The sequence below is a fragment of the Triticum aestivum genome, chromosome 2A (assembly GCF_018294505.1).
Source record: "Triticum aestivum cultivar Chinese Spring chromosome 2A, IWGSC CS RefSeq v2.1, whole genome shotgun sequence".
NCBI lineage: Eukaryota > Viridiplantae > Streptophyta > Magnoliopsida > Poales > Poaceae > Triticum > Triticum aestivum.
This window is the reverse complement of record NC_057797.1, coordinates 116675047-116686924: the sequence shown is the minus strand read 5'-3', so window position 1 is coordinate 116686924 and position 11878 is coordinate 116675047.

The following is an 11878-nucleotide window of genomic DNA, read 5'->3' as shown; positions in this document are numbered from 1 at the left end:
CTCCGAATACATCATAGGAGAATTTGAATACGAGGATAGCGTCCGACCCTGCAAAAATAAGTTCCACATACCGCCATAGAGAGAATAATATTTTCGCAAATCCAATTTGGTGACTTGTTTTGGCAGCATGACGTCGTGTCATGGCCCGGTGATTATTCGAACCGTTTTTCTTCAACCAGCTCCACATATAACGCGAGGCGATTTCTTGACACGTCTTGTCAAAGCAGAGATCGTGTTCCCCAAATTACGGGATTCTCATTAATGCGGTCGTGGGTAACCCAATCGTGTCTAGGACTCCTAGATTATAGGCAAGTCCTAAACGGCTACGGAGAGGACGCTTGATATTCACCCTCTTTATAAAGGGACAAGGTTTTCGCTTTTTCCCTCTCGTGCTCAATCGAACCCTTCCCCCGCCTCAAGTTCCAACACCCAAAGCCCAGGTTAGGTGCTCCGGATCTTCAATCATGTCCAGATCCAGCCTTCAAGGCCGATGGATGCCCTCCTCTGTGATGGAAGAGGACATCAAGAAGTTGAGGGAGGCCAGATACCTGACCGCCGAGGTTTCACATCGGCTACCTGCTCGAGGGCAGGTCGTCCCTACTCCTGAAACCAACGAGAATGTCGTGTTCGTCTCCCACTCCCTCCGAGGCCTAGGCCTCACTCTGGATCCCTTCGTCAGGGGTATGATGTTCTATTATGGGCTAGATTTCCACGATATAGCTCCAGACTCCTTTCTCCACATCTCGACATTTATTGTCGTGTGTGAGGTCTTCCTCCGCATTACCCCTCACTTCGGCATGTGGCTCAAGACCTTTGAAGTGAAGCCGAAGATGATCGAGGGGCAACATGCAGCGTGCGGAGGTGCATCAATAGGCAAGATGGTAGGAGCTCCATGGCCGAAAGGCTCCTTTCCAGAGGTGTCCGAATTATGGTAACGGGAGTGGTTTTACATCTTGGCTCCTAGAAGTGCCAAGTGGGCGGCTGCCCCTGCTTTCCGCTTGGGCCCCCCACCACAACTAATGTCATGGATTAGCCGAGGTCTGAGCTGGGGTCCAGCCAAGGACGTGCCTATACTGCAAAGCCGCATTCGAGATCTCTTCGAGGGAGATTTTAATTTGGTCGTGGTAATACAAGTTATGCTGGTTCGTCAAGTCCAGCCTTGCAAATGCCGGCCCCTTCGCTTGTGGGAGTTCAACCCAGAAGGACCGCATGCCATTCAAAGTTTCCTCGGCCTGACGCATGAGGAGATATACAAGTCATTCTTCGGACCTCAAATAGAGTGTCCGGATACTACCGAGGACGTGGGCCTGAGCAGTAACCGCGCCACCGAACAAGTAAGAAATCCTCTAGCCGAACACACTGTCTTTTATTCATCATGAAGTTATTTCTGAGAGTTCACTTTTTGACCAGGACTGGCTAACAAAGGCGAAGATGATTCGGTGTTTGGCCCCCCTCCCTGAGGGTTTGGAAAATCCGGTATTGGAAAAGATGCTCGAGCTCGCACCTTGCCCGGATCCCTCGAAGGAAGATACGGGGGGATAATACGGGCGGACGTGGGCCCCCATCACTGCTAGTTCCAACCGAGGGAATGAGTGTCTCCATGAAGGAGGATAACCGGGGGAGGAAAAGGATCGCTTCCGAGGATCCGAAAGCCGAGGCCTCCAAACGGGAGAAGAAGTCTCCCACAGAGGGTCCTGCCTCGGGGGGTGCTTTTGCCGCACAAAGTTCGCAGGGGGATCAGCCCTCCAACGAGTCGTAAGTGATCCAAAATACTTTAATAGTGAAGGTATACTATCTTTTTTCTGAGAAAATAACCATCGCATATATCTTGCAGTTCGGGCCTTAGCCCCTCTCAGCTGAGCTCGTCTTCGGGGGATCTTCTTCCAGAGATGATGGAGAGTGAAACGCCTCCCCTGGACTCCTCTGCTCAAGAAGCGGGCGACCCCGAAGTGTCGTCACGGAGGGCCTCTCCGGATCCGGTGAGGCCAGAAGATAATCCCATAGACCCCCGAAGTCCCCAGTGTCCGGCTCCCGAAGAGAGCAAACAAAAGAGTCCGACACCATCTGGTATGCGGTCAGACGTTCTGAGGGAGCTGGTGGGGCGAGCAGCCATCTCAAAAGAACACCGTACGCTGATGGGTACAGTGATGGAGAGAATTTCGTCCGCCGAAAGTGGATTACATGAAGCCTTTATAAGTCTACTAACAGGCTTTGAGGTACGTGAGATAATATGTGATAGTACCGCACATGTTAGGTGTGCCCTGTGTAGATAGTAGCCCCTGAGACTCTGGTTGTCATTGAGAACGGTGGCGAACAGAGGATCATAGTCCCAGGCAATAACCAGACTGCCCTTATGTGTAGGTGGTGGAAGCTCCGGTGGCTAGCCGGACTAGTGAGTTTGCCAAATTAAAACGGCAACTGGATGCGGCAGACACCAACATCGAGCTTGTTAACAAGAGGCTTGACAAGGCACAGGGTAAGTGTTATTATCTGGTGAACGCCACATAGTAAGAGCAGCATGATGCCAGTATCTTTAATATGTTGTGACTGCAGATGGAGCTGCCACCGTGGAAACCTTGCGGGCAGAACTTGCCCGAGCCAAGGAACAAGCGACGATTAGTAATGCGGCTGCTTTGAAGGCAGACGAAGAGTTGAAAGCCGAGATGGCCGCACATTGCGAGAGCCAACAAAAGATTGCCAAGATGGCCGTAGAATTAAAAGACACTGCCGACCATTGCCGGATCCTTGAAAAAGAAAACCGAGCGAAGGCAGCGGACCTTGAGAAGGCCATGATGGTGGACAAAGACACCCGCTCTGCTATGAGAGCGAAGAAGGAGGAGCTGCGGGAAGCCGGGGATATTGCGGCTAGGAAGCCCTTCATGCTACGGAGGAAGTTCGGAGATCCACGGTATGCCCCTCTGGATCGGCTGTGGAGTTCAGCAGATGCGTATATGGACTTGGCGGCGAGCGCTGCCGATGCGGCCAAATACTTCCAAGGTCAAACAGATCGTGAAGTGGACAAGCTGTTCTGGTCGCAATTCAATGTTCCAGAGCATCTGCTTCCATTGACTGATCAGCTAGCCGAATGGGCCGAACTAAATAGGTTGTCCGGACTCGCCATGAGGTCTGTCGTGGATCAGCTATGGTTGGAAAAGCCAAAGCCGAACAGCTATTTCAGTTTAGTGCAGCGGTTCCTTGGTGCAGTGCCGCGCTTTAGTGCGATGAAGAGGTCGGCGTGCATAGAAGGCTCGCGGATGGCCCTTGCCCGTGTTAAAGCATACTGGGCGGAGATGGACGCTACCACTGTTGCGGCGCAGGGTTCGGCCATAGGCCGAGTGGCCGCCGAGCACTATTTCAAGGAGGTTCTCGAGGGTGCTCGTTTGATAGAGGCCCAGTGCTTGAAGAATATTATGTTTGAGTGATATGTATTCTCATTGTGAACACAATGCTTTTATGAAATTTTATAAGGCTATGTTTATACTTTTGCCTGAAAGTAGTATGATGCCTCCTGTGCGACCATTTATGTATACATGTGTATAACCTGAAAGATTGTAGTCGTCGGCTTCAACCCCCACGCATATAATGCGGAGGTGTTCGCAAAAAACGCATGTTCACACTTAACCTAACGTCTTGGTCCTATTAAGGAGGTGATAGCGCAGCAAACGAGGCAACCGGACTATAATGCTTTAACACTTTCACTTAGCCATAGGACTTTGACAGTGGGGCTACTAGATAGCCCCTGGTGGCTCCGCACTCTCCCGATCTCGAGGTGCGTACATGCCTAGCTGGAAAACAGCCCTTCATTAAGGCGGAGGAATTCTAACATTCTGATAGGTCATCGAGTGGTTGACCAGTCTCACGCTATATCATGTCAGTCAGTTTTCTGCTTTCTCTACTGAGGTCCTCGTCCGGATGAACCAGGGCACAATCGCAGTAGTTCTCCTGGTGCTGCCTTAGCCGATAAAGTAGAATGTAAGGCACCAAAACACAGGAGCTGGGCAAACCCAACATTTGACCAAAGACAATGATTCGGAGCTGACGCATATAAGGCCAAACTTGCGACGCCGAACACTCCCTAAGGTGTTCGGTCTTTATGGTATAAACCGGGCCTAAATAGTGCCCTTTGTAAGAATCCCCTTGTGTCCAGGTACGTGCATTATTCTGACGTGGCCACATGCCAAGACGTTAGCATCCTTCTCAATTGTGTTGAGAATTCGGTGGATGTGTATCAACAAGAGACAGTAAAAAAGGTTTACGCAGGGTCTTAATCTAAAAAGAATCCTTGGAACGGGTCCCTGCTGCACGTCTGCGCCTGTGTCTCCGTTGTGCCATATCCTGGACGGGTGTAGCACGATGATCATCTGTAAAAGAGAGGAACTTAGATGAAAAAGTTGTTGTGCAAAAAGATAGTTTTTAAAGAAACCATGTATAATTCAAGATGAGTAAAAATTGCCACTTGTCTGCGCGCGTTGAGCCCCTTGTAATTGTAATAGGGGTGTGACCGGTATGAATTACATATAGCTGCGCCGGACTCGTCTAACCGTGTCTGTGGTCTTGACGACCTGTTAAATGCTTTAGTTGGTGAGGCCGTTTTTAGTGTGCGGCTGCCAAGGCAGCCGCACTCTCTTCAGCGCGCAAAGATCGCTCAATACTTCCACTCACTATAATGATGCCATGTGGACTAGGCATCTTGAGCGTGAGGGAAGCGTAATGCGGTATTGCATTAAAGCGAGTGAAACATTCGCATCCAAGTAGTTCTTGATAGCCACTTTGGAACGGAGCGATGTGGAAAGTTAAATGTTCGCCACGGAAGTTATCGGGGAAGCCAATATAACCTTTAGTAGCAGGGAGCCCGTGCAATGAGCCCCTGGGCCTGGCGTTACTCGTTTAAAGGTAGTATTGCTATGGCAAATTTTCGTTGGGTCTATCCCCATTTCGCGGATTGTATCCTGGTATATCAGGTTTAGACTGCTGCCACCGTCCATCAGGACTCGTGTGAAGTGGTATCCGTCAATTATTGGTTCTAATACCAGGGCAGCCCATCCTGCACGCCGGATACTTGCTGAGTAATCACGATGGTCGAAAGTGATCGGTTGAGATGACCAGTGGCAGGACTCCGCGGTGATAGGCCCTTGGGCATATTTTTCTGGGAGTGCCGTTTTGTTTCTCCCCTTGATCACGTGTAACACGTTTACTGTTTTGACTTCTAGTGGAAATTTCTTTTGTTCCCCAGTGCCTTGCTTGAGAGGCTCATCCTCGTCTTCGCTTGGTGTATCCTCCCCCTTATGTACAGCGTTGAGCTTGCCAGACTGCTTGAAGAGCCAACATTCTCTGTGGGTATGATTAGCGGGTTTACCAGGTGTGCTATGGATCTGACATATTTGGTCCAGAATTTTGTTTAGGCTGGACAATTCGTCTCTGGCGCCTTTAGAGGGTGGCTTTTGCTGACCTGGCCGAGAGCTTTTGAATCCGGCGTTTACTGTCGTGCTCTTCGTGTTGTCTTCTTTATTCCGGCGTTTGTTATTGCTATTGCGCCATGATTTTCCGTTTCCATCTCTAACTTCGGATGTACTGAGGTCGCTGGTGCTGCATCTGGCTAGCCAGCTATCCTCACCCATGCAAAAGCGGGTCATGAGGCTTGTTAATGTTGCCATTGTTCTCGGCTTTTCTTGGCCGAGGTGTCTGGCAAGCCATTCGTCACGGACGCTATGCTTAAAAGCTGCCAAAGCTTCGGCGTCCGGACAGTCGACAATTTGGTTCTTTTTAGTAAGAAACCTGTTCCAAAGCTTTCAGGCTGACTCTCCGGGCTGTTGAGTTATATGACTCAAATCATCCGCGTCCGAAGGTCGGGCATAAGTCCCTTGAAAATTTGCCCGAAAGGCGTCTTCGAGCTCTTCCCAACTTCAAATGGAGCTTTCGGGGAGGCTCTTAAGCCAGTGCCGAGCTGGCCCTTTGAGTTTGAGGGGTAAATACTTAATGGCGTGGAGATCATCTCCCCGAGCCATGTGGATATGGAGGATATAGTCCTCAATCCAGACCCCAGGGTCTGTTGTTCCATCGTATGCCTCTATGTTTACGGGTTTGAATCCCTCTGAAAATTCATGGTCCAGCACCTCATCGGTGAAACATAGGGGGTGTGTGGCACCCCTCTATCTGGGTGTACCGCGTTGTTCGGATGTTTGTTGTGTTGCATCGTATGCTGGAGCACGCTTGCGTGGTCCATAGATGGATCTGGTTTCGCCGTCCTTTTGATGCGAGCCCTCGCGTAGACCGTGTATTGGCTTATGTGCGGCGTTGCTAGCCGCTTTATGTTCGCCATGAGGTCGTCTATCCGGCCAGATGGCTGTTTAAATTTTGGTTGTGGGGGGGTCTAAGGCCTCCTCATCAAATTCGGGTAGCAACTTCCGCTTAGGGTAGCTCTTGGTGGGGCGATTACCACCATACTTCGCTGCTATGTTGAGTACTTTACTCCATCTGATTTGGAGTGTGTCTTTGTCAGGACCCCGACTCGATGTCACATCGATCTAGCTGGTAACACCTCATATCACTTTGCGGCCTCACGCACGGTATTCCCACGGGTGTCGCCTTACCTTTTCCCGGGACCGTTTGCGCCTTTTGGCTCACGTATATGATAGTGTCGCTAGCATCCATATGATCAAGAGCCCGGGCTGACATGACTAGTCGTAAACCCAAAGTGGCACAGACTTACAAGGACAGGCATCCATGACCCAGCTTCGAACGTGTCGGTCATCAGCAAGTGGGTCCAGGCTGTAGCACTGGGCTAACAGGACTCCGGTAAACCGGGCTGTAGCGGGCTAACAGGACTCCGGTACTCAAAGCGTGACATTTCCCCGAAGGGACAGACACAGGAACGAAGAAGGACACATGCCGGCCAGCCTAAGTGTTCCAGAGCAGTAGCAAGCTACCATGGCTCAGCGGTAACACTAGGAGACATTTCCCGGTAAGAGAGGCTACTAAAGATAAACAACTAGATAGTCAGATCCCACACATACCAAGCATTTCAGTCATACACACAATATGCTCGATATGTGCAAATACAACGAAGCATCACAACATGACTCTACGACACAAGTACTTTATTTAAGGCTCAGTGAGCCATACATAACAGACACAAAGGTACGGGTCTCACGACCCAACATACAAGTCATACAGTCATACAAACCAGCAGCGGAAGTAACTTGTCTGAGTACAGACAACTAGTAAAATAAAAGAGGCTTGGAAAGCCTAGCTATACTACGTGGTCCTTCACAAGCTCAGGGTCACCACCTGGGTCTTTAGCCTACTCGTTGATGTCAACGTCTACATAGAACCCATCAGAAGGGGTTGCAGCGTCTTCTGTAAAAATGTAGATTATAGCAACATGAGTACAAAGGTACTCAGCAAGACTTACATCAGATCCTACATACATGCATAGTATCAAGAAGGGTTGGTGGAGTTATTGCAGCAAGCCAGCTTTGACTCTTGGCTAGGCTATCCTACGATACTCCAACTTGAAATGGTTTTGCGCACACGAGTCCACTACTCACCACTTCAATACACTACCGAGGATCCACCTCCGTCTTCCTACGGAAGAGCCATCCTCGGCACTCACACTTATCTTGAGGCTTTTAACATTTTCCATTTACTTGTCTATGAACTGTATAGGCAACCAAGTAGTCCTTTACCGCGGACGCGGCTATTCGAATAGATCATGTTAACCCTGCAGGGGGTACTTCTTCATACACGCTCTCACCACTTACCGTCGTTTACACGACATGTACTCGGCAACCTTCAAGCGGAAGCCCAACGTGGGTGTCGGCCACGACCTACCTAATCACCTAAGCCTCCAGTCCAGGTTTATCGCCTATTCAGGTTCCATCCGCAGGGAGTCCGGCCGAGGTTTCCCATACGGCCCCGAACGATGTGAACAGGGTTCCCGAGATACCTAACGGGTATTCGGTACACCCGGCCACGTACCTACCGCATCACAGCCCACCCCTACGGTCAGCGCTGTCCACGGCCTCCAGTAGGCTACAAACACCAGAAACTACTTGCAACTCCTGGACGGAGAACTAGGGTGAATAAGAAGCCGAGAGGGTCCATTGGTTTCGGGCCCAATGCATGGTAGTAGCTGATTCTTAAATCACACATACAGATCTCAGTGCTTAAGGTCGGCTTCAATGAAACAACCCACCATGTACTCCTACATGGCCTCTCATCGATACCTTTACCAAATCGTGTTCACCACACCACTCTCATTACCGACATAACATTTCACTCTAGCCCATCACCCAGATGAACCAGACCTGACACGACTCTAAGCATAGCAGGCATAGCAAGGTAGGAACAACACATACATATGGCTCAATCAACTCCTACACATGCTAGTGGGTTTCATCTAGTTACTGTGGCAATGACAGGTCATGCAGAGGAAATGGGTTCAACTACCGTAGCACACAGCAGTTTGAATCGCGTTGTCTTAATGCAGTAAAAGAGAGCAGGAGCGAGAACATGGGATTGTATCGATATGATCAAATGGTTGGTTGCTTGCCTGATGGTTCGATGCACGGATACGGTTCTTCGTTAGGGTAATCACGGTACTCCTTCGGGGACAGACCTGTCGCAAAGGACATCGATACACAAACATCACCAAACAATGTGCAACAATATGATGCATGCATGAAACATGGCAATATGAGTGTGTTGGGCTAATGCAACTAAAACCAGGGGTGTTTGAACAAATTTGAATCAAGGATTCAAATTTCAAATTCAAATATGGCCTTTTAAAGTGCCTTTTCTTGTTCTGCTTAAAACATCAATTTAACTTGTTTGATCATGCATGAAAATAGTACAGATGGATAGATTGGATTTTTCTGATCATTTTTCATATATAATTTGTCCAATTTGGAGTTACAGAATAAAAGTTATGAATTTTTGAAGTTTAAATAATATTCTGGAATTTCCTGATTTAATTTAATTCCAGAAATATAATTATTGCGTCAGCATGACGTCAGCATGACGTCAGTGGTCAACTGTGGCTGGCTGAGGTCAAACCTGACGTGTGGGGCCCACACGTCAGTGACAGGGGGGTTAAACAGGATTAAATTAATCCTAATTAGGGGTTAGTGGCGCTGGGGCCCACTGTCAGTGTCAGGGGGGTTGACTAACAGTAGTTAGCGCTAACCTAACCACCTGGCCGACAGGGCCCACGCGTCAGTGACCCTGGGGGGTCAAACCCCAGGTCGGACAAGTCAAACCCCACCGGCGACATGACGCCGGCGAGGCCCGAGACGGCGGCGAAAGTGCTTTTTGCCATTCCGGCAACCAAATGGACGGCGGAAGGCATCTACGTGTTGCTGAGGTTGAGCCGCGACTATTGGTGGTGGTGGTTGGGCTCGGGGTGGCCGGAGTTGACGGCGGCGAGCTCGGCTGCGGCGGCCGGAGTTCGGGTGCGGTCGGGATCAGTGTTGCAGGGGGTTTGGGGAGGCGTTGGTGCGTGCTGCGTGCTCCTGGTGAGGTGGGGAGCACGATGGTGTGCTCGGTTGGGCGCTACGGCGACCGTGGCCACGACGGCGACATCGCCGGCGGCGTGGAGCTCTCGGCCGAGGTGGGGCTAGGGCCTAGAAGTCGAAAGAGACCAGGGAAGAAGGGGGAAACGATCCGGGGGCTCACCGCGGAGCTGCAGGGATGGTTAGCGGGCTCGGGGACGCGCTGGTGACGGTGAATTCGACGGCGACGACGGTCGGAGCCCGAAGAGGGGAACGGCGACGTGGCGGCGATGCAGGGCTTCCGGGGACCCGTGGAGCGGTGGGGAGGAAGAGGGAGTCGAGGCGGAGCTTCTGAGCTAGTCGGGGGAGCGAGGGGTGGCCGGAGACGATGGCTATGGCGAACGGCGGCGACGGTGGTGTTCGGCCGTGAGAGAGAGAGAGCGAGGGAGAGGAGAGGAGAGCCGGGGGAGAGTGAGAGAGAGCAGGGGGAGAGGCGTGGCGTCGTCCAGGGCGTCGAGCGAGGAGGGGAGGGCAGGCAAGCAGGCGAGCAGGTGGCGTGGCGCGGTGGCGCGCGCGCGCGCCGGCCACACTCCCCTCCCTCTGTCGGGACGAAGACGACAGAGGAGGGAGGTGGGCTGGGCCGGCTGCTGGCTGGGCCAGCCAGCTGGCTGGGCCGCACAGGGAGGAGCCCAGGTAAGCTTCTCCCTTTATATATTTTTCTGTTTTCTGTTTTATTTAATATATCTGCAACTTTGTTGAATTAAATAAAATACCTAGGCACTCCAAAAATCACCAAACTACTCCTGGCTCATAGTTGGATTATTTCCAACATGAAACATTTTAGTTTGGAGATATTTGAGCATTTAAATATTTTATATTATTTTAAATGCCCAAATTCAAATATTTATGATTTAATTCAAAAACCCTAGGATGGCCTAGGAAAATGTGCACCACTTTTGGCAGAGGTTCTGAACCAAGGCAAAAATGATGGGCATTTTAGAAGGGCATTTCAGGTTCATTGAAAAATTATTTTAGTAACCCTAGTTGGTTTCAGAGGGGACTGGGGGTTCTGTCATCCCCATTTCAAGTTTCTGATGAAAGAGTAAACATGATGCAACACTCTAATGCATGACTAGCTAGGTGTGACAACTCACCCCCACTCAAAAGAATCTCGTCCCGAGATTTGGGTTCCTCCGGGAAGAAAGCGGGGTACTCGAGTCGAAGACGATCCTCCCTTTCCCAAGTTGCTTCATCCTCAGAATGGTGCGACCATTGAACTTTGAGGAACTTGATGTTCTGGCGTCGGGTGGTACGCTCGGCCTGATCGAGGATACGAATGGGGTACTCTCGATATGTAAGATCATCTTGGAGATCAAGCGTTTCGTGGTCCACTTCACGGATAGGATCCGAGAAGCAACGCCTGAGTTGGGAAACGTGGAAGACATCGTGAACTCTGGAGAGGTGCGGAGGTAGTTCCAACTGGTAGGCAACTTCTCCTCGTTTGGCGAGAATGCGAAAAGGTCCAATGTAACGAGGAGCCAATTTGCCTTTGATACCGAAACGATGGGTTCCCTTCAGAGGGGTGACCCGAAGATAAGCCTTCTCGTCAACCTCGAAAGTCATAGCCTTATGTTTTCGGTCATATTGACTCTTTTGACGAGATTGGGCTGTTTTCAACTTTTCACGAACGATACGAACTTGTTCTTCTGCTTCCTGAATCATATCCGGGCCAAAGAATTGTCTTTCCCCGGTCTCTGACCAGTTAAGGGGTGTTCGACATCGTCGTCCATAGAGAACTTCAAAAGGGGCTTTACCCAAGCTAGATTGATAGCTGTTGTTGTAAGCGAATTCGGCAAATGGAAGGCACTTCTCCCAGTCCATTCCGAATGAGATAACAGAGGCTCGAAGCATGTCTTCTAGAATTTGGTTGACGCGTTCCACTTGACCACTCGACTGAGGGTGGAAAGCGGTGCTAAAGGAAAGACGGGTTCCCATAGCATTTTGGAAACTTTCCCAAAATCGAGAGGTGAAAAGACTTCCTCGATCCGAGTTAATTTCCAAAGGAACACCATGGAGAGACACTATTCGGGAGATGTACAAATCTGCCAGCTGACTAGCGGTTATACTCTCACGAACAGGTAAGAAGTGGGCTACTTTGGAAAGACGATCGACCACGACGAAAATAGCATTATTCCCTCTCTTGGTCCTGGGAAACCCGGTAATGAAATCCATACCAATTTTATCCCATTTCCATTCAGGAATAGCTAAGGGTTGAAGGGTGCCAGCAGGCCGTTGATGCTCTGCTTTTACACGACGACAGACGTCGCAATTTGCAATGTACTGAGCAATTTCTCTCTTCATCCTAGTCCACCAGAACCTCTGGCGTAGGT